Genomic DNA, 5,854 nt, shown 5'->3' on the forward strand with positions numbered 1-5,854 from the left:
AAAGGCAGCTCAGCAAGGAAGAAGCCACTGCTCKAAAACCGCCATAAAAAAGCCAGTCTAAGGTTTGCAACTGCACATGGGGACAAAGATCATACTTTTTGGAGAAATGTCCTCTGGTCTGATGAAAGAAAAATAGAACTGTTTGGACATAATGACCATCATTGTGTTTGGAGGAATAAGGGGGAGGCTTGCAAGCCGAAGAACACTATCTCAACCTTGAAGCATGGGGGTGGCAGCATCATGTTGTGAGAGTGCTTTGCAGCAGGAGGGACTGGTGCACTTCACAAAATGGATGGCATCATGAGGCAGGAAAATCGTGTGGATATATTGAAGCAAAATCTCCAGACATCAGTCAGGAAGTTAAAGCTTGGTCGCAAATGGGTCTTCCAAATGGACAATGACCCCAAGCATGCTTACAAAGTTGTGGCAAAATGGCTTAAGGACAACAAAGTCAAGGTATTGGAGTGGCCATCACAAAGCTCTAACCTCAATCCTAGAAAATTTGTGGGCAGAACTGAAAAAGCGTGTGCGAGCAAGGAGGCCTACAAACCTGACTCAGTTACACCAGCTCTGTCAGGAGGAATGGGCCAAAATTCACCCAACTTATTGTGGGAAGCTTGTGGAAGGCTACCTGAAACGTTTGACCCAAGTTAAAKAATMTAAAGGCAATGCAACCAAATACTAATTGAGTGCATGTAAACTTCTGACCCACTGGGAATGTGATGACAAAAATTAAGCTGAACTAAATCATTCTCTACTATTATTCTGACATTTCACATTCTTAAAATAAAGTGGTGATCCTAACTAACCTAAAACAGGGGATTTCTACTGGGATTAAATGTCAGGAWTTGTGAAAAACTTGAAAAAAGCATTCATAATGGGACAGCAGTACATTCAATGTTAACCGATGTCCACAGGCAGCCCGATTCTGATATTTTTTCCACTAATTGGTCTTTTGACTAATCACATCAGATCTTTCACATCAGCTCTTTTTTTAGAGCTGTTATGATTGGTCAAAAGACCAATTAGTGAAAAAAAATAATGGGCTGCTTGTGTAAACGCAGCCCACGAGACAACATTTCGACCCCACAGTAGAAACATTCTTTTAGAAGTACAGCTCCTAGTTTTTTCCGTGATGTAACTTTTATTATACCATTAATTATATCACTAAAGAGAATGTCCATTGGGATTGTTCATTAGTTTAGCCATTAAAACCAAGCTTTGTCTGTTGTATCTCAATCACCACCTCCACAGTCTGGGCTGGGGTTAAAGGTCGGGTGTACACTTTTCTGTGAGAGGAATTCTCTTTCCGGAGACCACGCCAACAGTAGAGCACAGTACAGCGTGCAGGCAGATGGTTGGGGATGAAAGCAGCAGGGCTACAATGAAGACACCTCCGTTCCAGGTGCAGTCACAGCCATACACTTGACCTATGCCAACTGGCACTGCCACCAATGGCTGCACCAGGACGTAGTCACCAACAAGCAGGCTTTCACTGATTGTGGGTAAGATCTATTTTCCTTCATCCCAATGGGTAATGGTTAAGATTGGGAGATAAGCTGATCCGAGATCTGTGGTTACTGTTAACTTCTATCTCATGGTCATCCCTAGCCCGGATGGCAGATCTACTTTCAACCCATGTCAATCTGTGGTGAGTTTGTTGTCATATGGCCTCATATAAAACAGAACCAGGTCTGGCTACCAGGCTAGGTCATCATCACTAGCTATCATAAACCTACATCCATTCAACAATCTCTTATTATAAGTCTAATTTCCTGCTCTTGGAATGTTCAGTGAAACCTTTTCACAGAAAATCCTTTCTTTGGACTATATCCGTAAGGATTATGTTTGACTATGTTTGATTATGTTCCTTAGTAGTTTAAGTGTGAGAATCATCGAGAATATGTTGGAGAGGTTAAGAAACTCAGATGGTGCCGTCTTACCTGAGATATGATTGGTTCTGCCACGGTGGTGTTTAGATGAAGGGAGGATTTTGTGTTTAGGCTGTACTGTGTTGGTTGAATTTTGTGAGCAACCATTTTGTGACCATGCTGTCTTGAAAACATTTTTGGGGTGTGGCTGATTTGTTCTCAACGGTATGTGTTGAGTTTGACCATCAGTGAGTTTATTAATGTGTGCCAATATTTAAGATGTTCGTTATATAAAGCCGCTGCAATAATGTCCTTTTGTTTTCAGTTTGTTTGGAGAGGCTTTGCTGGTTTAAGGTCCAGGCAGTTAATTGGCAGCGCCCACCTATAAGGTGACCGTCATTTGTATTTCTAAAAAATCTATTGTTTAAAAGGGCCAAACAGGCAGGATATAACCCCACCCACTTTGCCAAAGCACAGCCCCCACACCACTAGAGGGATATCTTCAACCACCAACCTACTACCCTGAGACAAAGCCGAGTATAGCCCACGAAGATCTCCCCCACGGCACGAACCCGAGAGGGGCGCCAACCCGGACAGGAAGATCACGTTAGTGTTTCAACCCACTCAAGTGACGCACCCCTCCTAGGGAAGGCATGGAAGAGCACCAGTAAGCCAGTGACTCAGCCCCCGTAATAGGGTTAGAAGCAGAGAATCCCAGTGGAGAGAGAGGGGAACCGGCCAGGCAGAGACAGCAAGGGAGGCTCGTCGCTCCAGTGCCTTTCCATTCAACTTCACACTCCTGGGCCAGACTTCACTCAATCATATGACCTACTGAAGAGATGAGTCTTCAATAAAGACTTAAAGGTTGAGACCGAGTCTGCGTCTCTCACATGGGTAGGCAGACCATTCCATAAAAATTGAGCTTTATAGGAGAAAGCCCTGCCTCCAGCTGTTTGCTTCGAAATTCTAGGGACAGTAAGGAGGCCTGCGTCTTGTGACCGTAGTGTACGTGTAGGTATGTACAGGAGGACCAAATTGGAAAAATAGGTAGAAGCAAGCCGATGTAATGCTTTGTAGGTTAGCAGTAAGTCAGCATCAGCTGATGTCACAAAGTGCTGTACAGAACTCCCTAGAAAGGCCAGAACCTAGGAAGAAACCTAGAGAGGAACCAGGCTATGAGGGGTAGCCAGTCCTCTTCTGGCTTTGCCGGGTGGAGATTATAACAGAACATGGCCAAATGTTCATAGATGACCAGCAGGGTCTTATAATAATAATCACAGTGGTTGTAGAGGGTGCAACAGGTCAGCACCTCAGGAGTAAATGTCAGTTGGCTTTTCATAGCCAATCATTCAGAGTATCTCTACCGCTCCTGCTGTCTCTAGAGAGTTTAAAACAGCAMGTCTGGGACAGGTAGAACGTCCGGTGAACAGGTCAGGGTTCCATAGCCGCAGGCAGAACAGTTGAGCAGCAGCACGACCAGGTGAACTGGGGACAGCAAGGAGTCATCACGCTAGATAGTCCTGAGGCATGGTCCTAGGGCTCAGGTCCTCCGAGAGAGAGAATTAGAGAGCATACTTAAATTCACACAGGACACCGGATAGACAGGAGAAATACTCCAGATATAACAGACTGACCCTAGCCCCCCGACACAAACTATTGCAGCATAAATACTGGAGGCTGAGACAGGAGGGGTCGGGAGACACTGTGGCGGAATACCTATGTAAGAATGCTGTTTATTGACGAGCAGCAGTAAATAACAATAGCGGGGCTATATACAGGGGGTACCGGTTCAGAGTCAATGTGTCAGCGGGGGCACCGGTGTCGACGTACATAGTTGAGGTAATTATGTGGCAGGAAGCTTGATCAAGACAAAGGAGATGATTGTGGACTACAGGAAAAGGAGGACCGAGCACACCCCCATTCTCATCGACGGGGCTATTAGTGTAGCAGGTTGAGAGTTCCTTGGTGTCCACATCACTAACAATCTATCATGGTCCAAGCACACCAAGACAGTTGTGAAGAGGGCATGACAAAACCTATTCCCCCTCAGGAGAGTGAAAATATTTGGCATGGGTCCTCAGATCCTCAAAAAGTTCTACAGCTGCACCATCGAGAACATCCTGACTGGTTGCATCAGCCTGGTATGGCAACTGCTCGACCTCCGACCGCAAGGCACTACTGAGGGTAGTGCGTACGGCCCAGTACATCACTGATGCCAAGCTTCCTGCCATCCAGGACCTCAATACCAGGTGGTGTCTGAGGAAGGCCCTAAAAATTGTCAAAGACTCCAGCCACCCTAGTCATAGACTGTTCTCTCCGCTACCGCACGGCAAGTGGTAGCGGAGCTCCAAGTCTAGGTCCAAGAGGCTTCTAAACAGCTTCTACCCCCAAGCCATAAGACTCCTGAACATCTAATCAAATAACTACCCAGGCTATTTGCATTGCCCCCCACCCCCTCTTTTACGCTGTTGCTATTCCCTGTTTAGTATCTATGCATAGTCACTTTAACCCTACCTACATGATCATATTACCTCAATTACCTCGACTAACCGGTGCCCCCCCGCACATTGACTCTGTACCGGTACCCCCTGTATATAGCCTTGCTATTGTTATTTTACTGCTGCTCTTTAAATATTTGTAACTTTTACTTGTTATTTTTTACTTATCTATTTTTTACTAAACACGTATTTTTCTTAACTGCATTGTTGGTTAACGGCTTGTAAGTCAGCAGTAAGGTCTGTGTTGTATTCGGCACGTGACTAACTTTTGATTTAATTTTATTTCACATTTTGTTACGTTACAGCTTTATTCTAAAATGGATTCAATAAAAAATGTTCCTCATCAATCTACGAACAATACCCAATAACGACATAGTGAGAGAAAAAAATAAATTTTTGCAAAAATAACTTATTTACATAAGTATTCAGACCCTTTGCTATGAGACTCGAAATTAAGCTCAGGTGCATTCTGTTTCCATTGATCATCCTTGATGTTTCTACAACTTGATTGGAGTCCACCTGTGGTCAAGTCAATTGAATGGACATTATTTGGAAAGGCACACATCTGTCTATATAAGGTCCCACAGTTGACAGTGAATGTCAGAGCAAAAACCAAGCCATGAGGTTGAAGCAATTGTCCGTAGAGCTCCGAGACAAGATTGTGTCAAGGCACAGATCTGGGGAAGGGTGCCAAAAAATGTCTGCAGCATTGAAGGTCCCCAAGAATACAGTGGCCTCGATCATTGTTAAATGGAAGAACTTTGGGACCACCAAGACTTTTCCTAGAGCTGGCCGTCCGGCCAAACTGAGCAATCGGGGATAGAAGGGCCTTGGTCAGGGAGGTGACCAAGAACCCGATGGTCACTCTGACAGAGCTCCAGAGTTCTTCTGTGGAAATGGGAGAACCTTCCAGAAGGACAACCATCTCTGCAGCAGTCCACCAATCAGGCCTTTATGGTAGAGTGGCCAGACGGAAGCCACTCCTCAGTAAAAGGCACATGACAGCCTGCTTGGAGTTTGCCAAACGGCACCCAAAGGACTCTCAGATCATGAGAAACAAGATTCTCTGGTCTGACGATACCAATATTGAACTCTTTGACCTGAATGCCAAGCATCACGTCTGGAGGAAACCTGGCACCATCCCTACGGTGAAGCATGGTGGTGGCAATATCCGGATCGAAGGAAAGATGAACGTAGCAAAGTACAGAGAGATGAAAACCTGCTCCAGAGAGCCTTAGGACCTCAGACTGAGGCGAAGGTTCACCTTCTAACAGGACAACGGCCCTAAGCACACAGCCAAGACAACGCAGAAGTGGCTTCAGCTAGAGTACAGACTTGAACCAGATCTAACGTCTCTGGAGAGACCTGAAAATATCTGTGCGGCGATGCTCCCCATCCAACCAGACAGAACTTGAGAGGATCTGCAGACAAAGAATGGGAGGAACTCCCCAAATACAGGTGTGCCAAGCTTGTAGCATCATACCC

The sequence above is a fragment of the Salvelinus sp. IW2-2015 genome, linkage group LG5 (genome assembly GCF_002910315.2).
Source record: "Salvelinus sp. IW2-2015 linkage group LG5, ASM291031v2, whole genome shotgun sequence".
NCBI lineage: Eukaryota > Metazoa > Chordata > Actinopteri > Salmoniformes > Salmonidae > Salvelinus > Salvelinus sp. IW2-2015.